At 46.4% G+C, this 24,942-nt stretch overlaps 1 protein-coding gene across 8 annotated transcripts in view; it reads right to left on the bottom strand.

Moving 5' to 3' along the window:
• Positions 1-24,445, bottom strand: part of TOGARAM2 (TOG array regulator of axonemal microtubules 2) — a 68,835-nt gene extending 44,390 nt beyond the window's left edge. Inside the window, exons 1-8 of one of the 8 annotated variants that reach the window (XM_074341839.1) lie at positions 22,375-24,441; positions 22,097-22,197; positions 21,168-21,238; positions 20,733-20,847; positions 19,460-19,870; positions 13,048-14,029; positions 7,030-7,233; positions 4,665-4,947 (exon numbers count right to left, since the gene is read on the bottom strand). The gene's annotated coding sequence lies outside the window, so the exon portion shown is untranslated. Of the gene's footprint in view, positions 1-4,664; positions 5,599-7,029; positions 7,234-13,047; positions 14,030-19,459; positions 19,871-20,732; positions 20,848-21,167; positions 21,239-22,096 lie in introns of those variants that run through there. The other 7 variants (XM_074341843.1, XM_074341838.1, XM_045511771.2 and 4 more) reach the window with 7 other exon arrangements.
• Between the last annotated feature and the right edge of the window lie 497 nt (positions 24,446-24,942).

The raw sequence follows: 24,942 nt of genomic DNA, 5'->3' as shown, positions 1-24,942 counted from the left end.
ACCCCTCTGTCCTCCAGACAGTATCAGGTGCAGGTCAGCTAACAGGGCCGTGGGGATGAATTGATTAATTAATTAAGTTTATTGAAGTATAGTCGATTTACAATGTTGTGTTAATTTCTGGTATTCCATGGGAATTTAAAGAAATGCAGACAAAATACCAAACACAGTCCCTGGCACATAGTAATAACTCTCAAGAATTGCTTGTAGCATGAATGAATGAAGAAATCAAAATTAAAGCATATCTTTACAGATGATCTCATTGAGAAGAAACCAAGTGAAGGAAACTCACATTTCTTAAGTCCATGCTGCCAGGTGCCAGGCCCTGGGCTAGGTGGTGCCAAATATTATGCTACTTAACATTTGAGATCGAGCAGCAAGGCAGATATTATTGTCCTCTTGTCATAGATAAGAAGACTGAGGCCCATGGAGGTGAGGTAACTGGATCAAGGCCACAGAGTGACCAGTAGAAGCATCAGAGCTGAGGCTCTGCTCTCGGAGGCAGCAGAGCACAGTGTCTCACAGTGAACACTTAGGAGTCAACAGACCTGAATTAAAGTCCACCCCCTGAATGTCTCCCAGCACACAGCACATTCTTAAACTTCTTTGAGCCTCCATTCAACTGTTCTGGAAATAACACTGTCTATTACACAGTTATTGCGAGTATTCAGTAAAATAGGAAAAGCTCTTCATACATGCCTGACCCCTGGCAAGTACTCAGTAAACAGTGGCTATTAATGTGATTGTTTGTTTAACAACAATTTTACTGTGTGGGTTCAGATGTTCAAGGAAAGGGAAATGTCTTTTTTGAAAGTCTTTGAGTCAAGAAGTTAAGAGGACTGGCTGAGGCTGGGTGGCCACATGGAGGTGCTGCCTGGTGGAGCCGAATATCTTTAGACGTTTCCTTGGGTGAGCAGGAGGCAGGCTGGGCAGGACATGCCTGCATCTCAGTGACCCCCTGGGACAGGGTGGATCTCACAGCCAAGAGCCCAAAGCAGTGCTTTTCATCGGTTTTTGTGCCTGACACAGTGGAGGAATGTGGTCTTCAATCTGTAAAAGCTGTGTGTGTTTGGGGGGAATGGGTGGAGTAGGGAGGGGAAGAGAGAGCATAGTAGGAAGAAGTCTAGGTCTGTGACATTTGAAACAGCTCCCCGCTACCCCCCCCCCAGGAATTCTGACATGAGAATCATTGGTCTCAAAGACATAGGAAAGCCTATGCAGGAGAGAAAGGTTTATTTAAGCTGTGTAGGAAAAACATTGAAGGTAGGAGAGAAGCAGGGCTGCCCTGTTTGACTGTTCAGGTTGGGCACTGCACAAGGGCGTCATCATTAAGGGGTCACCATTCACACTGTAGACACTACAGATTTGGACATTTATTATAGTCCTTCTCTGATGAACAAAAATAGTGTCTTGAGAAAGAGGCTTCTTTTTCTAATTCACACAAAGGCACCTTAGGCAAGTGACGGACCTAGTGACAAAGGGTCTGTAACATATCTCTAAATTTACAAAATCCCAAATCTTCAGAGCCTGCCCCCACTCTTGTGTATCATGTTGATGCAAATATAAATTAGAGATCAGAACCTGAGCTAGTAATTTAACGTTTCACACTGTGGGGACAGGATGCGCCTTTATCTTCTTCCCCTGCCACTAAATTCCAAGCTGCAAGGGCTCATGAAGCTCAACTAACCTCCTGCTGGTAAAAGAGTGATTCATCCTGACCATCAAGAGCCGTGCCTACCCAGGGCCCACATCCCTGCAGGCATCACACTGGCCATCAGCTGACAAGGCCCTGAGCAGGGCTAGGAGGAAAGCCTCCTTCTCCAAACTCCCACCAAGACCTCCCCAAAATGGTCACCCAACACTGCAGAGCCCGGTCAGAGCCATGACAGTGCCTTCCTGAGGACTAAGGTCCTTGGTGGGGCTGGGTGCCATCGAGGAAAATCTTGCCTGAAATTACATAGCCATTGGCTAAGATTTGCCACCCACCCTGAGATTCCCACGATCAGGAATGAGTTATCCTAGAGCTTGAGCATGGTCCTAGAGTCTTGAACCAGAAGTGACTCGGTCCACTGTCCCCAGAATGCTTTCTGCATGGTTTGGCTATTCAGAGACCCCCATCTCAGTATCTGGAACTCCAATCTCCAAGCTGCAGTCTGTGAACACTTACAGGTACCAGAGAATCAGAAGAGACTGGGAAGAAATAAAATATCTTTTCCCATCAGAGTCTCAGCAAAGTTGTTTTGACCATGCCTAGCATCTAAATGTCTATCACATTCCAGGAAAGGGCTCTTGACAAATGTCTCCTTGCAAGAAGCTTAGAAAACTTCAGACACCAGCTCCATCCTCCTCCCAGTGGCCCCAGGAAAAAGCCAACTCTCCTTGACCAAGAGCTAGAATCTTACATGTGCCTTTCCAGGGCATACAGCAGGTTTTGCCTGGGAAGCTGAGATGGCTTCTGTGGGAGGACCACCTTTTTTCTGTCCTTGTTTTATCTAAGGCCCAGAAAGAGGGGCATGTTGGGCCAAGAACCAGAGGTTTCAAAGCAGAGACAAAGTGGAAATCTCAGTCCTCCAGACAACTGCTCTGAAGCCCAGGCCTGCAGCTCAAAGATCAATGACAGAGAAGTAACATGGATGAGTGATTGGTCCCCCAGGAAGGAGAATGGGAGGACAGAGACAGAGGGGCAGGAGGGCAGAAAGAAACATGGAGTCAGGAAGCTGAGCAGGATGAGGGGGCTGAGAGAGAGAGAGACCAGGCGAAAGAGGGCACCAAAATGGAAGGAAAGTGGGGAAGAAGAAAGGTGAGGGCAGGTGCTTGTCTTCCTGATAATCACAGAAATGAAAATTAAAGTCAGAATGAGACGCTCCCCAGTCTGCAAAGGTTGGCAAACATTAAGATTGCAGACACTGCCAAGTGCTACTGAGATGCAGAACACACGCGGCTGGTGGGTGCAAGTCAGCACGAGCGCTTGGGAAAGAGGCTGCTTTATCTAATGTAGTTAGAGACATGCAAACCCTACGCCCAGCAGTTCCACTCCTAGGTATCTATCCTGGGGAAAACCTTGTGCGTGTGACCCAAGAAGGCAGTAGGAGGATGTTCACAGCAGATCTGTTGGTATGGACAAAATCTGGAAATAATCCCAATACCCAAAAGTAAAATGGAACATCAGTTACGGTGTCTACATGTCGTGGAATATTCTACAATAGAATGGAATGGAAGGGAACAAACCAGTGCTCTACTCAACACCACGGAAGACTCCACAGTGTAACGCTGAGTGGCAGAAGCCAAACACAGAAGACCAAGTAGAGTGTGATTCTGTTTATAGAAAGTTCAAAGGAAGACAAAATTAAAGGGAGTGTTTAGAAATGCAGACATAGATGGGAAAACCTTATCAAAAAGCCAGGGAAAATGAGGACATGATTACCCCTGGCAGGGAGGGGGGTTGCAATAAGGAAGGGGTCCATGGGGTAGGGGTCTGGAGTTTCTATTTCTTGACACCTGATGGTGGTGGCTACACAGACATTCACTTCATAACTCTTTAGTAAACTGTGAGTTTTATACATTCTTCAGTCTGCAAGAGGTTGAACATAAAATAATCAACTTCTAAGTATCCACACTGGTGAGCAGAGTCTGGTGCCTCTGAGGTGGCCCTGTGGGCAATGGGAGGCCTTCAGAGGTAGGTCTCTCCAGAGCTCAGCTAGACGTCCCCCCATCACTTGCTCCCACTACATCCCCTTTCCTCAAACCTGCTAGACCAAGGCTTCAGGGGCAGAAACAAAGCCGTCTTGGGAACCGGCCCCTGGGGATGGAAAGGCTGCAGGGCCCCATCCCGCCAGGACATGGTGGAGAGCAGTGCGGGGCCCAGCCCGATTGCTCTGCACTCTGCCTGCCTGGGGCCGGGTGCTCTACGACCCACCTCGATGCCTTGTCCACGAAGCACCGGCCCTTTCCGCCCTCCCAGTGCTCCCAAGGATATGCCAGCCCCTGGGCCAACATGGGCCAACATGGGCCCTTGTCTGGGAGTTGGTTGGCAAAACCCGAGTTTTAGGAGCCTGAAATCTGCTCTAGAACGGAACACAACTGCCTCTGCAATAATAATAATAATGGTATCAACGAAGTCACCTCTGTTCAGCAGCGGGGCTAACACACGGCTTGTCCTGTCTCCACTCCTCACCAGCAGCCCCGGGGGTAAGAGGTGGAGCCAGAACTCAGACTCAGAGCAGAGCCCCTCCAAGGCCTGTGTTTCACACGAGTTCCCCACACTCCTGAGCCTTCCCCACTGCACACGCCCCCTCACATGGCCCCTAGGGAGCCCCGGCAGGTGGGGGCCCAAGCCACGTGGAGACGACCCCAGAGATGATCCCAGACAGAGAACTCTGACGAAGGCCGTGGCGGGTAGGGCACAGCCCAGGGCAGTGCCCCCTGCCTTGTCTCTCTCGCTCAGAGAGCAGCAGTCCAACCTCCCGTCCAGAGCTGATGCAGGAAGGCCCCGAGAGAGGGCAGACCTCCCCACGGTGACTCAGCCTCTGTCATGGCCTGATGTCCCTTCTCTCACTGCACCCTTTGTCCTTGCTCCAGATCAGCTCCTGGACACCCCTCCAAGGACTAGGCGTCCTGACTGCCCCTCCCGTCCCATCCCCACACAAACAGCCTGGTGGCCACATTACCTCTCTTTTCTCTGTCCAGAGGCCAAACCTCTGTCACCAGAGGAATCCAGGTCCCATGATCTCTCCACCGACGATGCTGCCCGTGGGTCTGGGGAGGCAAAGACAAGGCAGCCCCACACCAGGCCTGCCCTGGCTCGGGCCCAGCCTCGCAGCCCTGGGCTGTGGGCCTCCTGTTGGGGCAGGGGCAGTTGCAGGGGGCGGCCGCCGGCCCTGCTGCTGGCACGCTCCTGCTCTCCGCTGGGCTATCTTTGAACAAACAAGGCTGCATAGCAACCACTGCTCCCTGCGTGGGGGAGAGAGGGAGCCAGGAGATGTTTCCCCACGGCCTCATTTCCTCCAGGGCTCCCTGGGGATTGGGCACTCCCAGGTGGCCGGCCTGTCTCGTGGGACTACAGGAGAGCACGGTGACCCAAGCGAAGGCGTGCACAGCAGGCTTGGGGCAGGATGCCATTGGCAGCTAACCCTGGGTTTTGCTGCACTTAGCCTCTGGGCCCAATTCTGGTTTGGCTTAAAACTGCTCCTATTAGCTGAAGGGCAGGTGGTCTAAGCATCCAGTCCTTGGCAGCCAGCAGAGCTGAATCTGAATCCTGCTTCTTCCAGCTGTGTGACCTCTGGCCAGCACTTAACCATTCCCAGCCTCAGTTTCCTCATCTATGAAATGGGGATAATAATTGTACTGATTTGCCAGGGTTGCTATAAGAATTAGTTAGGTGCGTGTATCACCTTGTGATTCTGTCTAGCCCATCACCGGCCCTCCATCACTGTTTGAGCCCCTCCCCAGAAATATTTGCATAGCAGGAAGCCTATGGCCTCCTCCCAAACCAGATTTCACTGCACCAACTTTGGACGACATGAACCCCAGCAACCCATGTGTGCTTCCTCCCTGAGCCCAGGCCCTTGGACAGAAACCCCAGGCTGGAGTTTTCCACCTCAAATAACAACTGCTCCCACCCCCAGCCTTACTCCCTTCCCACCCTCACCATCCAAGGGGTAAATGGAGAGCCAGGCCTCATTGATTTTATGCAGCCGTGCAAAGGAGTCACTTGCCCAAAGACACTACAAATCTTTCCAGGCAGATTCCCCCACATTCTTTACAGAAGAATCAGAAGGCATGTGAAACACCGAGCAGGGAGAGCTGACTGCAGGCTGTTCACACATCCGGGAGGCCTGGCCCAGGGCTTGCTGACTGAACCCACAGCTGACCCTCCCATCACTTTCCTGGGGTTCTCTCCTCTCCTCTAAGACCACCGAGGGCAGGCCAGTGGGGGCTTCTCCTGAGGCCCTGAAGGGACCAGCTAGCATTAACCAAGCTCCAGGGCGGGGACTAAGGAGGGCCAGGCAATGAGCACTGAGAACAAGATTTCCTCCAACAGGCACTGGCCCTGAGCCAGAACCCTCAGTCCCGCTGGGCCCCCGGGGAGGCTGACTCTCCACAGCCCATCAGGAGGCAAGCTCGTAAGCTGAACTGAACTTCTGAACTCTCTCCAGCAGAAGCCCTAGGAAGGAGGCACTTTCTCCAAACCAGGGCTGTGGCAGCATGGAGCAGGGAGAGACCTTCTTGTGCTTTGTGTTGGCTCCCGCATCCCTGTGAGGTTGGAAGGTGTAAAGAAACTCAGAAGATATGAAGAAACCTGAGTTTATAGATGGGGAAACTGAGGCCTGGCACAGTCAGCCCTTGCCCAAGTCCTGCAGCTTAGAAATGAGAGCAAGTCATCCCTGGGAATGCCAGACAGGGTGGGGACAGGAAGAGGCCAGCCTCAGTGTCCCTTAGCTCCACCAGGGTGGGGGGCGTGGGGCATATGTTTCACACAAGTTCCCCCCAAACCCATCCTCACATCACAGTGAGAGCCAGAGCTTCTAAAACACAGATTCAAGAGTTGATCCCTAGCTGGACACCCCTCATGGCTAGCAGTGTCCTTGCAATAAAGGCTACACTCAACACCATGACTGTATCTCCTCCTGCTCCCCCTGGTCGCCACCCTGACCCTGCTAGACTATCCAGCAGAAAACACGTCTTAAAGGTGCCCTGTACCACACTCTGTGCCCGGTGCTGGAAACAGAGCAGAGATCAGTGTGCCTTCAGGAGTGGGGTGACAGAAGAGACCCGACAGGTAACCTCCTGTGCAGCACTACACTACTTGGAATGAGGGCGGCACACTTTGGAAACCAGAGCTCTGAGACCAGACCAGATCCAAGCCCAGCTACCACGTGACCGCGGGTGAGAAACGGGCTCTCGGAGACCCCATATCCCCATGAGCCAAGGAGGGAGGAGGGCAGCTCTCCCCTTCGCAGATGTGAGTGACCTCGGAAAGCACTCAGCGCCCCACTGGGCATGAGCAGGCACTCTGCGGGGTCACACGCTCACCATTACCATGACGATGTGACGATGACAGCGAGCTGGAGACCCTGAGATGTGGAGCCAACCTGAAGCCTGAGGGGTAAAGAGCCGTCCAGGAGAGAGCAGGGCTCCTGCAGGTACTGAGCTCCAGGCCTGGGGCCCCTGCTAGCACAGGGAGTTGGAGGCTGAGGGGAAATGGAACTGCCATCTGGAAGCTTCCTGGCAACTCGCCTGCAGAGATCACAGAGGAAAGGGACGTGAATCTCTTGGCACCAGGAATTTGTTGTGATTTCTCTTATCAGTCTAAACACCACTTTTGTATCTAATTTTATCTTCTCTCTTAAAGAAGCCCCCAAATTGTTTAAGCTTTCATCTCCACAAAGGCAGGCATACCCTTTAGAGAGGCCTGCTGGCAAGGGAAGAGACTCTGGAGGAATTCCAGGAAGTGGGAGCCTGCGCTGCATGGAGTGGAAGGAGGGAGACTGGTGAAGGGGATGAAGGAGAATGGACCAGATCACGGGCCTCTGAGCCGCGTTAAAGCATGTGCACTCACGGTCCCCAAACATGTGGCTCTTGGGCACTGGGTGTCTAATAGCCCCACCTGGAAAGCACCCCCCACCTCATCCCCTGCACACACACATGCTTGTGTGCCTGATGAATCCCTACTCATCTTTCAAGACACAGCCTGTGACGGGTGGAACTGAATCTCCTAAAAATTCGTATGTTGAAGTCCTATCCCAATAACTCAGAATGAAACCTCAACTTGGCGACAGAGTAATTAGCTAAGTTAAGAGGAAGTCTTACCTGATACCCTTACAAAAAGGGGAAATTTGGACACACACACACACAGGGAGAACACCGTGCGGAGATTGGAGTTATGTTGCCACAGCCAAGCAACTACCAGAATTAAGGGAGAGGCCTGGAATGCCCTTCCCTAGCACCTTCAGAGGGAGCACGGCCCTGCTAACAGCTTGGTTTTGGACGCCTGCCCCTGTGAGACAATAGGTTTCTGTCATTCTGAGCTGCCCAGTGTGTGGTCCTTCATTACCGCATGCCTGGAAACCAACACAGAGCTCAAACATCCTCTCCTATGTCTCCTGTGCTCCTGCGAGAGTCTGAGTGTAGGATGTCTCCGCTCCCTCCACCCTGCTCCGTGCTGATCAGCAGATGGAGACCCATCCTCTGGGCTACATCAACAGGCCCTCCTGCCTTCTGGCTTCCTTGGGTTTGGCCAGTGAAGGCGAGAGAAAAGGCCAGGGTTTTATTCTCTCTACATCCTCCACGCAGTCCTTCTGGGCTGGTGGCAGCCCTCTTCATTTCTGAGATCTTTACTCCTTTCAAGCCTACAGTGATGGAGGGGCCCAGCGTGACCAGCCGGCCACTGAACTACCCCTGTGGCCTCTCCACATCCTGCCTACACCTGTATAAATCCTTATGAAACTGTCCTCCAATCACCCAATATGAGCATGTATCTGTCTCTGGCCAGTCCCCATGTTTCCTCATATCACATTGACTCTCTGGTGAGCTTGCTTGATGACTTTGTGTCTGTGTCCCTCCACATTCTGTGAGCTCCTTAAAGGCAAGGACCATGAGTGTTTACTTACACACACCCAGCACGGGGCACAAGGCCCAGCCCGCCCAGAAGGCACTGAATAAATACTTGAGATGCATGAATTAAACGGATAAATCAACCGTGCAGAATCACAAGGCAGGAGGAGGGCTCTTGAAACACCAGATAAGTCGTCCCTACCCCATCCACAGAGGACAGCCCTTGTCTGTCCACCCAGAAAGCAGCTCAAGGAGATCTCAAAAACCATTATTCTGTAATTTTCCATGCTAGTGAGTTCAGACAATGGAAGATGATTATGTGTTGACCCTATTCCCTCAATAAAAATGTCACCAAGGGTTCTCTTGGCCCTCATTGATTTGTAAAATGAATTAAACTGCTTCTATTTCCAGCAATGTGAAGGACTAGATGTCCTGGACACACTTCCCATTGCAAAGCATCTGGATGTCCTGGTAAAGATGCACAAATAGGCTTCTAAATACATAGCTGGGCTCTTAATAGGGACTTCGCTGAGGGCTGCACTGCCCGCACTCTTCCTCACTCCAGGCCTTTGCTCATGCTATTCCCTCCACCTGAAAAGCCTCTCCCACACCCCTTCTCACCACTTTATGTGCACGTATCACCCCTGGGCCAGGGCCCACTCCCCTTTGGGGAACCCTCCCTGCTCTCCAGGGCCTCCTCTGCTTCTCTGGTCCCTGCACATCCCCATCATAGCTCCACTCTGCACACTGAACTGTAACTGTCCACCGCAGCCCAGCCCCCAGCCAGCCGTACGTACACACGCACGCACACACACAAATGGCTGTGAGCTCTGTAAGGGCAGGGTGCAGGCCTTTAGATCCCTAGAACCAGCACCAGCCAGAGTGTGCAGCAGACACTCAGTACACAAGGCAGCAGTGACAGTGTGGAGGACAGGGGATGGTGAGTGGCACAGAGCCCCCTTTCCCTGCAACATTCAGTAGGTGTCCTGAACACATTTCTCATTGTAGTATCTGGACATCCTGGTTAAAATTTACAAATAGGTGTCTAAACACATAGCTGGGCTCTGTAGAGACAAGGGCCTCCCAACTCTGTCCTCTGTCCTGGGCAGGATAAAGTGAGTACAGACCAACAGTGATTAGCCAAGGGTTCCAGACAAGGAGACCAGGGAGTTGGCCCCAGCCTTGACTCTGTCATCAACTTTCCTGTGTGACCTCCAGTAAGTCCCTGTCTTCCTCAGGCTTCCAAACTGTCATTTGTGAAACAAGGCAATCAGACACTGCATGACCTCCAGGTCTCTCGCTCTGACACCCTATATTCTAGGTCCCACCCCAGGCTGAGGAGAAGGGCTGGAGGCCCCCTCCCTTCTGAATGCTATACAACCCCATAGAGAAACAGAACAGTAGAGGCAAGCTAGCACTGTTTCTAGGCTGACACTTGGGCTGACTCATCCTCCCAAAATTTCTCTCACGTTCCCTCTTACCCCAGCCCACCCCTCACGGCCCAGCCTGGGTGGGGATGATCAGACGCTACTAAGGGCACAGACCCCACCCAACTGGCATCCCTCTCTGGGCTGGCTTGTTCCCTGGGAAGTCCCTGGGAAACTCCAAATTAATATATGCAAAATAATATATGCCACAGGGTCAGAGAGGGGACCAAGCCAAATAGGAAATTATAGATGAAGGAGACTGATTCCTAGAGGGTCACAGCAGAGATCAGTGGTAGAGACAGGACATGGGCCAAGGCCTTCTGATTATGCTGCTTCTGGCCTAGCTGCCCTCGGGGACTTCTCCCAAGAGAAGACAACCCCTTACCCTACATAGGGTGCCCTTCCTTCCTTTCCCCTACTAAAGGGAGTGTTAGGGAAGAAGAGCTCACTGCCCCATGGCTACAGAATACCCGATCCTTCGGCAACGAATTGATGGATAGGTGAGAGGAGGAAAGAGAGGGGGAAGGGAGGAGGGAGGGAGGAGGGAGGGAAGAAGAGAGGGAAACTAATATGTGAATGAATGAATAAAAGAATGAATGTGAATAAACAGAGATGAAGGGCAGAGGGAGGGAGTCAACAGGCGAGTGAATAATTTGGGAGCCAATAAGGAAAAACTACTGGATACATTTTTATAAGAACATGCAAAGAAATAAGAAAATTCTTAAAATGCTCTCACATTTCCCATTTGTGAAGGTTCATCAAACTTATGATCACATATTGATGACATGTGCACATTTCTGTACATACATTTTTCTTTTCAAGCCTCCACTTACCAGGGTCCAGTGGGGAATGGAACTTCCACCTCCCACCATTGGCAATGAGGCGAGGCACGGCAGCGTGAGACAGTGCTATCATAAAATGCTTTGATGAACGATTATGAACATGCTTGAACACATAAAAATTATAAAGTCTCAGCAAAGAAATAAAAGATATACAGAAGAGCCAGCTGGAAATTTAGAACTGAAAAATATAACTGAAATAAACAACTCAAGGTGATGATGACTACAGCAGAGGAAAGAATCAGTAAGCTTGAAGACAGAACAATAGAAATTACCCAATATGAATAACAGAGAGAAAACAGACTGAAAAGAAGTGAGCAGAGCTTCGGGGACCTAAATGTTATAACCAGAGATCTAACATTTGTATTACTGGGTGAAGAGGAGAAAGAGTGTGGGGCTAAAAAAGGATTCAAAGAAATAACAGCTGAAAACATCCCAAATTCAGTGAAAGACATTAATTTACAGATTCAAGAAGATGAGCCAATCCCAAATGAAATAAACCTAAAGAAATCCACTTCAAAACATATCATAATCAAAGTTCAGAAAACTAAAGACAAAAAAAAAAAAAAAATCTTGAAAGAGAAAAACTGTCAACCCAGAATTCTATATCCAGCAAAGAATATCCCTCAGGAATGAAGATGAAATCAAGATACCCACAGACAGATGAAAGAAACTAACAGAAATTGTCATCATCAGACCAACCCTAAAGGAATGGCTAAGGGAAATTCTTCAAATAGAAAGGAAATTATAAAGGAAATTATTAAGGAAATTATAAAAGAGGGAAACTTGAGACATCAGGAACAAGGAAAGAACAAAGAAAGAGTAAAAACGTGGGTACATGTAAAAAGCTGTTCTTTTCCTCCCTGGGACAGGGGAGGCACGTAGGGTGAAACAGAGTGTCCCAAAGGCTTGCAATTGAACACCATCAAGGGGCAAAGTGAAGGAGCATATCTGAGGCATTTTGAGCTATTGCCAAATGCCAGCTAGTGTGCTTGTAAAGGTTGTTTGTTGTTTAAGACGTTCTGAGGAGGGTTTTCTATCACTTGAAGCTGACGTTTTCCTAACTGATAAGGCCACTGGCTTTCTGAGACTTCCCATCCAAAGACCCTTGTGCTGAGGAGAGTGTAATGACTAAAACACAAGGCTCGACAAACATCCCTCACTAGGGCGATACCTCATTCGACTCACAAGAACACAAATCACGTCCTTGGTGTGGACCTGTGTAGCACAAATAGGCTAATCAAAGAAACTTGCCCCAGCCCAAGCAGAAAAGCAAGCAGGTGAGAACAGACTTGACTCTTCTGCACCAGAGACTGGGGGCAGGCACCGCGCTGAGGGAAATGCTCAGTCTGTGTTCAGATCTGCTTCTCCTGTGGGAAGGATATCAGCCATCCACAGCCCAGCCGCAGGAATGAGAACGTGATGGTGAGGAGCTCTAGACCACTATGTAAGCGGCAGAGAAGACACAGAGGAAAAGGAAGTCTCCGCTGAACCGCTGAAGGGGCACAAGCCACAGTGGACTGGGCTTGGTGCCACAGCTCCAGAGGCCAGGATGCTACTTTATGGATGTGCAGGAGGGTGAGCTTCTTCACACTCTCACAAGTGCTCCCCCAGGGGCGCTGAACACTCCATCCTCCGGCATGTGCGAGGAGAAGGCAGACAGCACCCTGCAGGCTCTCCCAGCCAGCCTCCCACTCCCTAACCTGCACAGCTGTTAGCACAGCTGACATGGTCACGTCAGAGCCCTTACAGTTCTCCCCTTCCTTCCACTGACGCTATCCAGGACTACACACTGCAGTAAATCACTTCTGTGTCAAGGACTTTGTTTAATAACCATTAGGACCAGGTGGCCTTTTTTTTTTTTATGCTCTGTTAGTCCCCAAACAATGATGAATATCCTTGCTAATGTATCCCCTACCCCCACGAGACAAGTTACCAATTCATAAATCTTGACTTAGGAATGCAGTTCTGTTTCCAAGCACCTCCTCACCACCCTAGGTTAACTATAAAATTGTCCCAGAGGCCCCTTGGCGGGGCAGACTGCAGTGGCCAATGCTTCCAGATAGTTGTCTGCCCCATCCTATCCTGTGACTAATTACTCTATAATAAACTGATCTATTGATAACATGGAGCTGCCTGCTTTGTGGTTCTGTCTCAAAATAATTTCTCAGTTTGGTGAGCACTTTTCATTCTTTCCAAACTCCAACACCAAGCCCACTAAGAACACTTACAGCTCGGTGATTCTGGGCTGTGGGGCAGACGGGACATACAGTCTTCTGCGTTTCAGGTGGGTTCTGCGTTTCATTCCAGCTGTATTCTGAAATTGTGCTGCTAGCCAGACCTGCCTCAGGGCCAGTGGGAATCTCCATCCCAGCCATTCCCCAGTTGTTTTATGGAAATGTGAATGCCAAAAAAAAAAAAAAAGGAAAAAAAAAGTTCTAGTTAAAAAAGTTTGGGAAACATGAATTTAAATAATGTTAAAATAATTTCTTTAATTATACCTCTTCTGAGGGCCTTTTCATAGGTTCTATGTGTTGTAAGGCTCCAGTAAAGGGGTAGCATATGAAGCAACATCCAAATATATATGACCATAGACCTATTTGTTCATGAAATATTTCTCAGGACCAGAGCTATAAGGAACACGTTATAAAACAAGGCTCTGTCTCAAAGTTTCCAAGGCAACTAGGCCAGAACTTAAGCTCAACCGAATAACCAATTTATAATTTGATTCAAATCATATTTTACATCTTGGGACCATCAAGACAAATCATGTCTCAGGAAAGGTGTCCAGACCAGCCAGGGTGCGGCTCTCCCTCTCCAGCTGGTACTAGAATATCATTACTTCCCTCCAGAAAACTCACCGGAAGCAGATGAGGAAGAAGACTCCTTCCCATGGAAACATTCCTCAGACAAGATGCAAGAGCAGCCAGGGTGAGGACAGAGAAGGAATGCATCTTCCCACCACCAGGAAGTCTGTCAAGGATCTCCACCCCTCCACCACCAATCTTCTCTGGAAAAACGATCAACGACCACAAATGCAAGCTTTTTGAGCCATTTCGCCTCCTTTGGAATATGACTGACTCCCTAAGCCTCCCACGCAGCGACTGAGGATCCAGACTTCAGGGGAGTTTTCAGAGGCCCAGTCCCAGTTCTGCAGCCTCCAGGCCTGTTGGTCCCCTGCAGCCTTAAGGCATCACCATCAGCCAGGGCTCTCTAGGAGGGAGAAGACAGGAGGAGACATGCATCCTCTCTGGAGAGCCAAGCGGGGCCAGCCAGAACAAGGACCACCCCCACCCCCCACCCACATTCTCTGGGCACTGGCTCTGTTTGATGTGGATGGAAAGAAAAGACTCTTCTTTCTTTTCTTTTTTCTCAGTGTTCCCCCAGGTGACAGTTACCATGGATGTAAATCAATCTGTGGTGGCTGTCAGCTGCCAGTTGAATATAAAGAGCAAGCTCTCCCTGAGTCACCATCACACAGTGACACAAGAGGGAGCCAGCAACTGACAGTGACTAATAGCAAGCTTAGGCCTGCTGCCCAAGCGGACGCCAGTGAACGCCTGCTCCGGGGAGCCCACGTTGGTTTCTAACATGAAACACATATGCATATGCTCCAGGAGTGAGTAATTGGACATAGATGAATACTGATTAACTCCGTCTACCCCTCACTAATATGCAGGACACCCAGAACTCTAAAGAATACTTTCCTGGAATGCCTAAAGAAAATATCCAAAAATAAGCCCCTGAGAGAGGGCCTTGTAAAGGCTCATTTAATAATCAGAGCTACCATTTACCACTGGCCAAAATATATATGTACAGTTCTCTTTTACACATGAAACTTCTCAAATCCAGAGTCTTGCCAATGCCTCTGAAATGCAGGAGGCTCTCCTATGGAACTCATGAGCTATCATAATGTGGGTGAAAAACAGGTGTCATTTCTCCTGTGTTCTTGGGGACTAGGCAGATTATATAAACCATCATTGCACAGGGATGGTATAGACTTATTTTTGTATTTATAGATACATATGCACATAGAAAAGTCTGGAAAGATATATGCTCAAACATTTTCACTTACTTCAGGATGGAGGGGACTAAGGATGATTTTTACTTCAATTGGTATTTCAAGGTTTTCTGCTATAAACACTGATTATTTATATGCATTTTTAAATTACTATAATAAAGACTATGTGGCCACATAAAAAGATCAATAATCAAAAGTTAAATGAGACGCCTCCTTCTGTCATGATGCAATAGCATAAACCAGATTCACCCTCCCACAATAAACAATCAGAAAACCAGACAAAAATATATGAAACCATTATTTTCAGACATTGGACAACAGGTAGCACTGTGACTCCTGAGAGAAAGGAAACAGATGAAGGGAGGCTGGCAGGAGTCCTAGCTTTCTTCCTGAAGGCATGTTCCAGACCAGAAAGCAGAGACAGCAAACCCCAATCCAACTTTGTTGATAAGACATAGACAGGGGTGAAGAGAAGCTAAGACACTTGAAAGTCGCAGGAAAGAGTTCTGGTGAAGAGAGAGGTAGTTAAAAAAACAGCTTCAAAAAAAACCCTGCCTGGGAGTGCCCTTGATTTTTTACTGAATACAAAGATGCTCATACATAGGATGAAATTCTAGGAGGTCAGACAAAAACTACCAAGAAACAGTGAGCTGAACAGCTCCCAGAGATTACACAGCATTTAAGTTCCAACTAGCCAAAAAGGAGAATCCTTGTTGATAACTCAGGGCATTCACGAGGGAACTCAGTAGGGCCACGCATGTTGTGATATACACGGTGAACCTTAGAGCCATCACTAAAGAAATAAAACAGAAGTAAAGCAAATAAGCCAATAGTGATGATAAAATGGAATTTTAAAAATACTCAACCCATGTCACAAAAAGAGGAAGAAGGGGGAACAAAGAACAGATGAGACAAATAGAAAACAAACAGCAAACTGGTCCACTTAATCTCAATCATAATGATACCTACACTAAATATAAACAGTCTAAACATTCAAGAAAAACAAGGAAGAGAGTTAGACTAATAAAAGTCACACCCAATTATATGCTGCTTACAAGAGACACACTTTAAAATTTAAAAACACAGGTAGGTTAAAAGTAAAAGGATGGAAAAAGATACATTGTGTAAACTAAGAAAACTGGAGTGGCTACATTAATATTAGATGAAGTAGACATTAGGATAAGAGATATTACTAGGTATAAAGAAGGACATTTCACAATGACAAAGAGGTCAATTCATCAGAAAGATACAATGATCTTAAAGGTGTATGTAACAAATAACAAAGCTTAATATACATGAATTAAAAGCTGACAGAACTGAAGAAAAACAGACAGATCCACATCTATAGTTCATACTTCAATAGACTTCTTTCAATAAATGATAAGTAGACACAGCAAGTAGAAAACCTGAACAACACTATCAAATAATTTGACCTAACTGATATTTATAGAACACTCCATCCAACAAGAGCAGATACACATTCTTTTCAAGTTCATAAGAAACATTCACCAAGACAGATCATATAACTGGGCCATTAAACAAGCCTCAATAAATATTAAAAACTTAAGTTATACAGAGGAAGTTTTCTTACCACAAGAGAATTAATTTAGGAATTAACAGAAAGATCTTTGGAAAATCCCAAAATATTTAGAAATGAAAGATCACACTTCTAAATAATCCATGAGTCAAAGGAGAACTCACAAATACAGCCATAATTTTATAGTAACTTTAAATGGACCATAAGCTATAAAAATATTGAATCACTATGCTGTACACATGTATTGTAAGTCAACTATAATTTTTAAAAAGGAGAACTCACAAGGGAAAAGAGAAACTAGAAAATGTTTTGTATTGAATGAAAATGAAAACACAGCCTATCGAAGTTTGTCAGGTGCAGCTACAGCAGCACTTACAGGAAGGTTCAGCTTTCAGTGCTACACTGGAAACAACCCAAATCACCAACAGAAAGGAAGAACTTTGTGGCATATTCATACAATGGAATACCACTTGGCAATAAAAAGAACTATAGGTACATGCAAAAACATCAATAAATCTCAAAAACATTGTGTTGAGTATCCTTCATTGGAAACTCAGAATCAAAAGAGTACATTTATTGATTATTTATAGGAAGCTCTTGGAAATAACTCTATTTCATAGTGTCAGAAAGCATATCAGTGGTTGCCTCAGATTTGTGGGGAGGAGGCACACTGGGATTAACTGGGAAGATGCACAAGGGAATCTTTTGGGTGCTGAATATTTCCTATATCTGGATTGTGTCCTGGTTATACAGCTGTAAACATCTGTTGAACCTATTGACCTGTATCCTTAAAATGTTTTTATTGATGGTAAATTATACCTTGATAAAGGGTTTTTAAAAAAATACCATCACTAATAATGGGACAATGTGTCACTCTCTCACCTCCTGATGGGTTGCAATATGAAGTATACAGCATCACCTCTGATGTGTTATCAAAACTATTAAATCTAAATCTAATCAATCCTTAAGCTCCATGCTGTTCCATACCACAGCCATTAGCCATGTATGGCTATTTAAATGTAAGTTAATGAATAAAAATTAAATAAAATGTAAAATTTAGTTACTCAGCCACACTGGCTACATTTTAAGTGCTCAGTGACCACATGTGGCTAGTGACTACCATATTGGACACTGCAGAGAACATTTTCATCATTACAGAAAGTTCTACTGGATAACACTGAGATATAACATCCAGATTATAGAAAATACAGGGAGAAATGAATTAAACACACAACAGGGAAACAATCAAATCAAGCGTGTGGCTCATTCTACAAGACAGCTAGCCTGGTGTCTTCAATATGTCAATGTCATAGAAAAAACTAAGGAGGGGAAGGGGAAGAGACAGTCTTCAAGCAAAAGTAAATAAAAAAGATGTTTTAACAACAAAATCCAGTGAGTGAACCTTGATTGGATCCTGGTTTGAAAAAAAAAACAACTATAGAAGATATCTGGGGGACAACTGGGAAAAACTGAAAGTGAACTGGATATTGGGTGATATTAGAGAATTACTGTTTGATTTTTTGGTGTAATATGGTATTGTGACTATGATAATTTTTAGGAGGTACATACTGAAGTATTTAGGAGTAAAGTGCCATGACATCTTCAATTTACTTCCTAAAAGATCAGCAAAAATAAATACATGCATGCAAATATAGATGAAGCAAAGTATCAACAATGGTTTAACCTAAGTGGTGTGCATAGAGAGTTATACTCTTGTTTTAACTTGTGTATATTTGAAATTTTCATAAGAGGGGACAAGAAGTGAAAAAAAATTTACCCCCACACTGTCATTGACATAATGTAAAATCATGGTTTTTACGGACAAAACCTACTGGAAAAATCAATGCAGCTGGTGTATGGTATTGTGATTTTTCTCTGATTTTTGGCTTTATTGTTATTACTTCACTTGTGAAGGAAATGCAGAAAGGGATACATCAATTCAAGCTTCCTATGCTCAGTGACTCTTAGTGACTAAGAGCTGCTGCTGCTTCTCTGTCAGCTGGGCGTTTTCAGGCTGCTGTTTGTAGTCCAGTTGGGGGTGTGGTGGGTCCAGGAAGGATGGAGGTAGACCAGCTGCCTGTTCCATGGGCACTGCCCAAATCTGTGTACCTAGAGGTGCCAGCCCACAGCCTGGAGACTCAATCTCCTCTAAGTTGGGATTCACTCTTGGTCCCTCCCATGATGCATGTTTCTGGGCTAGAGACCATCAAGGTTCTGTTTTGGGACCTAGACCCCAGAAAAGAAAGACAGCTGGAAAATCCTCAGTTTCTCTGGGCCAAGCTGAAACAGTGGGGTTCAGAAAACACACCCCCACTCATCAGGGGGGTTTACACAGGAAGAGCAGCTTTCTTCAAGATGCCTGGTCTGTGACAAGAAGAAATATGCACAAAGCAAGGCTGGCACCTAGTGGTTGCTTCTTATGTTGACGTTGTCCTTCTAACCTAAGAAAGTAGTAACCAAGGCAATCTGGATAAGCCCGATGAGGATGAGAGAAAACGTGATGACAGCGCCCAGGTGCTAAGTGCACCCTCCAAACTCAGCAAATTCCAGCAAAAGCAATAAGCAACACACATGTGTGCTCTAGACACAGAAAGCCTAATAAGGGAGAAAGGACCATTTGGGGACATGTAAGAAAAACTTGCCACTTAGCTGAATCAAGGACCTCAGTTGTAAGTGTTCAAGTTGCAAGTTTTTAGAACGCACCTATTAAGCATCTATTTGCCACTAACTGTAATCACTTTTGCTTCCTAGAAGGCCTCCCTCAAGGCTGGGTCAGTGTACTCAAGTCCTCAGTTCCAATTCCAGGTTGTGAGTAGATCAATCTCTCCTTTATTGTAGCCTCCAGCACTTCACCTTTGAAGTAAATGACATTCACTTCATTCCATCTTGTATTCTAATTAGTTGTTTAACTTATCCCCATCCTTACAGTGTACTTGCCATCACCCCAATCCCAGAGACGTTCTATACACCCCATAGACAGAATGCAGGCCATCTTGAAAGCAGGGAGAGAGAGAGAGAGGGAGAGAGAGAGAAGTCAGCACAGAGTAGGCGGCTCCCATATCTAATAAGAAGACAAGTTTCCTACCTGCCATGTCAAGGGTAACCCGAGGCTCCTCCAGAGAGATGACAAGGTGTCCACTGGGAGCCAGAAAGGATCCCAGGCCCCATCAGTCTTCGGTCCTCTCAGCCATCATGGTCTGGGAGCCTCAAGCCCCCTTTGGGACTGGGGGCAATCCCTCTCCCAGTGGCTTTCTTGTATGCATACTGGGCAGGGTCCCAGTGGACTTTTTCCATACATGAGGCGTTCATCCTTCCAGTGGCCCTCCTGGCCGCACTAAAACAGGTCCCTTCTTGGTGAAGCAGTGGCTCTGATCCAGGTGTCCTGGATCCTGTCCTCACCATGGGTCTTCAAAAGGGAAGGTTAACGGGGAACGTATGGCTCAGTAGTAAATTGCTTGCTTAGCATGCATGAGGTCATGGGTTCAATCCCCAGTACCTACGTTAAATAAAAAAAAAATAGATAAGTAAACCTATTTACCTCCCCTCTCAAAAAAATAAATAAAATAAAATAAAAATAAAATATAAAACAGAAGGGAGGGTAACCCTGAGGTGGTGCAGGGGTTAGGGCTGCTGCTAAGAATTGTCTTTCGTTGTTGTCCTTGAATGCTTTAACCCTATCTCTGTTGTTAAATACTCCAAGTGCCAGATTCATGAGCTGATTCATGGGGGTCTGGGGACCCCAGCTGCTCAGATGGGGCATTAGGGGCAGATGGTTTGTAAGACTGTCCCCCGCTCAGAGTTGGGGGAGGTACGAGTTCCCAGCTGTGGAGCATGGGGAGCTGGACTCATAAGAGGGTCATCTAAAACATCAGCTCCCATGGGGGAAGGCACTTTGAGGGGACGTGAGCCAGGCATACCTGGCAGGAGTTCTTTGGACCTGGGTCTTGGAATAGGGTCAGGAACATTGGGACATATGGGACCTCCCCTCATTTACCTTCCCTTTTGCAAAACAGGTCCAGCTGCAAGATGGTACTATAATTTAATGATCCATTTTTTGGCCAGAACTCTTGGTCCTAGTTTGTATTGGGGCCATAAAGTATTGCAAAAGAAAGTTAATTTCTTTTTCCTTAACTATCTTAAATTTCCCCCAATTAACTAATATGTATCCTAATGGGGAGTCCTTTGGTATGCTTGTAGTCACCCCCATTTTAGTTAGGATGTCATGCCTGAGATAGTTCCTTTGGATGAGGCAAGGAGAGGAGCAAGGTTGGGGGGGGGGGACGTGACCAGAGCCCCAGGGCCCAAATTCTTTAAAGAGGGAGAGAGACTTAGGCCTTGAATCAACTAAATTGGATTACCTTTATCTGAAAGAAAAAAGAAACAAATAGAGCTGAAGGGTAGGGCTGGAGGGCCACAGGGCAAGGCAAAACTCTTCCCTTAGAATACAGTCCATGTGATGCTGAGGAGGGGCACCTGTTCACAGAAGTAAAAGAGGCAACACTCAAACTGCTGGCAAAGCAGGCAAGAAGGCTCAAAGATCAATATATAGTCTAATAAGTCAGGACACAGGAGGATATGAGAGAAATCCAGGGCAAAGAAGGAAGGTGTACAACCATGTTGCTTCCTGGAGTAGAGATCCATAGGGCCATTACAGGGAGTGCCCACCAACAACTTCCACCCAGGGGCCCAGTGAGCCTATGAGCCCGTGAAGAGAGTGCCCGCCAACAAATTCCACACAGGGGTTCAGAGTAGAGAGGAGGAATTGGGCTCGAGGAGCCAGAGGGGAAACTCACCCAATCAGGTGGTCAATTTCTTGCCATGCGGTCTTAATTTGGATGTCTGAGTCTTCGTCTCCTTGGATCTTCTAGAGTCCAAAGAGATAGAGCAACAGGGGAGAAGAGAAAAGATTGAGGAGAGAAAAGCCTTGGGCTTGGTAGGCTCCTTCACAGCTAAAGAATCAGTCTCTGTCAGATCCTGCAGGCAGCGCCAGATGCCACCTAAGGGGCCGCCTAAATCTGCATGACGTGGGAGAAACCCCCTTCCACCATCCAGAGAGAGGGGAGCCATAGCCCTAAAGGCAGATCGAGATTATGCCCTTTGAGGCCCATTTTTTATTTCAGTCCCTTCATGGTCGCCAAAAATGGTACAGGAAGAAAGCGAGAGGAGGAGGGGGTGGTGGAGTGAGAGGATGGCTGTGTCCCAGGTCTCAGTTGAGTCCCTGTGACATTCCCTGCCAAGTGAGGGTCCTTGACTTCACATAGGAAAGAATTCGAGAGCGAGCCATAGTTGAGTAAAAGTAGACTTATATAGAGAGAACTACATAGTGGGGTGAGGGGGTATTAAAGGTAGATATACAATCCATAGACAGTGCAGGCCACCTCAGAAGGCGAGAGAGAGAGAGAGAGAGAGATGCACATTCTTAAAGAAACAACTAGATCATTACTTCCAACAGAACTACCTCAACCTAAGGAGGTCGAATTTCCCAATTTTTAAAAATCATAATATTATATTCATATCAAATGAGAAACACAAATTTTAATGTTATAATATTCCATGATGAAATCCATTTTGTTAATCTGTTGGTTTACCTCAAATCCTATCAAAATTCCCATCAGATTCTTTCTTTAACTTGGGAGAAAATTATTTGAAAGTTCCTCTGTAACCTGTGAGTCATACTGTTAGGCAATTTGACAATATCTACTAAAATTTAAGGTACACATACCTTGTGACCTAGAATTCTCCTTCTCGATACACACCCCAGGAAGACCCTGGTACATACGAACAAGAAGCACGGACAAGGTCACCACAACATTCTTTATTTTTCTGAGAAATTGGAGACAACCTCGATTTAACAGCTTAAAATCACTGTAGTGGTTCTCAAAAGGGAGTACGTTCAAAGAACAGCAGTGTCAAGGGCAACTGGGAACTTGTTAGAGATGCACATTCCCTGCCCCTCCCCACCCCACTGACTCAGAAACACCAGAGGGGGGACCCAGCTACCTGTGCCTTCACCAGCCCGCCAGCTGATCCTGATGCAGTTCCACATTACCAAGCTGGAAGTCCTCTAAGATACACTGGGTAATAAAAAGCAAGTTCAAGTTGCAGGATGCTACTTACAGTATACCATTTATGTGGGGGAAAAGAAACTACTTACTTCCTAAGAACACATTTGTGTATGTGCAAATGCATAGAGAAGGGTTTGGAAAAATCCAGACTCTAAAAATAACAGTGGTTAGCTCTGCATATAACCATTGCAAGCAGGGAGGAAGGGGATCAGACATGGTGGGCAAAGTTAGTATAGCCTTATATGTCAAGTTCTGTCCTTTTTTTTTTTACAAGAATGAATTTCTACTTATTTACAAAACAGAAATAGACTCACAGACATAGAAAATAAACATGGTACCAAAGGGGAAAGATGGGGAGGAAGGGATAAATTAGGAGTTCAGATACATTTCTTTGAGATTTGTAGATACTATTATATATAAAATAGTTAAACAAGTTTATACTGTATAGCACAGGGAACTATATTCAATATCTTATAGTAACCTATAATGAAAAGGAATATAAAAACAAATATATGTATGTATATGTATGACTGAAACATGCTGTACAACAGAAATTGATACAATATTATAAACTGACTATACTTCAATAAATTTTTTTAAAAGTATTTCCATATTACTTGTCTAATTAAAATTATTTTTTAATGAGATACCTAGAGGATCAAATTCATAGAAAGGGGAACAGTGGTTGCCAGGGGCTGGGGGGAGGGGGAAAGAGGAGTTAGTGTTTAATGGGTACAGATTCAAGTTGAAAGGATGAAAAAGTTCTACAGATGGATGGTGGTGATGGTTACTCAACAATGTGAATGTACTTAATGCCACTGAACCATAGACTTTAAAAATGGTTAAAATGGTAAATTTCACATTATGTATATCTTGCAACTTAAAATTTTTTAAATGAGATGGATGGATATAGTGCAGTGCTGGCCCACATGCTTAGCATGCACGAGGTCCTGAGTTCAATCCCCAGTACTTCCACTAAAAAAATTTTTTTAATTTATCTATTAAAATACTTGAGCTATGAAGTAGACAGCATTGTGAAATGAACTCTGCTTTTGGCAGGAAGGCTGCCCTCGTCTCAAGGGTGGGCTCACAGAAGTCACCAGTGTGGTGTGACACTGTCCCTGGCAGGGTGACAGACACCTGAACCAAGATGCAGCCAGACTGTCTCTCCCAGGAATGGGCGATGTGGACTGGTTCAGGCTTCCAGCAGGAAACATGACACACTCAAACAGGGTATCTGAGGAGTGTTTCAGAGAGAGACTATTTGCAGAGGTCTGGGTAGAGTTCAGGAAACCAACAGAGGAGGGTGAGGCACTCTAGGACAGACAAGAAAAGAAAGAAACTGACACACGGAAGCCACAAAAAAACAAAGTGGGGTGGAACTATTATGGACTCCAGGCAGGGTTAAGACAGGTGGAGGAACACAGCAGCCCCAGCCAAACCACAGCCTGATAGAGGGCTCACCAGGGGAACAAATACTCAGACCTCCCCTCCCACCCTCCCAGCTCTTGCCAGTATCACCCATCTGCTGATCCCAACCAGAAGCCAGGCGAGGGGGCTGGGCTGATGCAGTTTGTAACACTTGATCACTTAGAGTGTAGAGCAGATGGAGAAAGGCGGAGAGAGGATCTGGAGAAGCAGAGAAAGTCAGCTCTCCCAAGAATCAGCAAGTGGCTGGATTATAACCATAGACTCGGGGACTGGAAAGCAGAGAGAAGGTTGAGGTAGTAGATAAAGGACCATGGGCGGACCCATGGTTCTGCCCCTCCCACTTGTAATCCCTTCCTGAGGCCTAGCTGTTTCTGCCTACGTACACAGATTCTTTGAAACTTTCTTCTTCTTTTTTTTTTGCTTAAGCTGCCTCTAGTTAAGTTTTTCTTGCAACCAAAGAATCTTCCCTTAGTAATATGGGAGAATAAAAAGGCAAAAAAAAAAAATTTAGGAAAATATTTCCAAGAGGTATAAACATACCACCTAAAAGAAAAATTCTAAAGCCCAATGAGAGAGAGCAATGGAATGGAACAGACAGTACTGAAACAGACCTACCTTATGGCAAAGCAAGCACAAGTCTATGGGAGAGAAAAAGAGGGTCCTAGTCCATCTGGGCTGCTGTAACAAACCACCACAGACTGTGCGGTTTAGACAATAAACGTTAGACAATAATAAAGAAACATTTATTTCTCACAGTTCTGAAGGCTGAGAAGCAAGACCAAGGGGTCGGCAGATCTGGCACCTAGTGAGAAGCTGCTTCCTGTTTGCAGACAGCAGTCTTCTGTTTCCTCACACGGTGGCTGGCAGAGAAAGCAAGCTGTGTCTCTTCTTCTGAGGGCTCTAATCCCATCATGAGGGCTCCCCTTTCATGACTCATTACCCACCAGAGGCCCCACATTCAGGATTAGAGTTTCAATATATGAATTTGGGAGAGACACAAATTCAGCCCATAGTAAAGAGTATTCAACAGCGTGGAAGAAACTGATGCAGGGGAACTCCAGGTTAGAGCCTC

The sequence above is a fragment of the Camelus bactrianus genome, chromosome 15, assembly GCF_048773025.1.
Source record: "Camelus bactrianus isolate YW-2024 breed Bactrian camel chromosome 15, ASM4877302v1, whole genome shotgun sequence".
NCBI classification, from domain to species: Eukaryota; Metazoa; Chordata; class Mammalia; order Artiodactyla; family Camelidae; genus Camelus; species Camelus bactrianus.
This window is presented reverse-complemented; position numbering and strand designations above follow the sequence as displayed.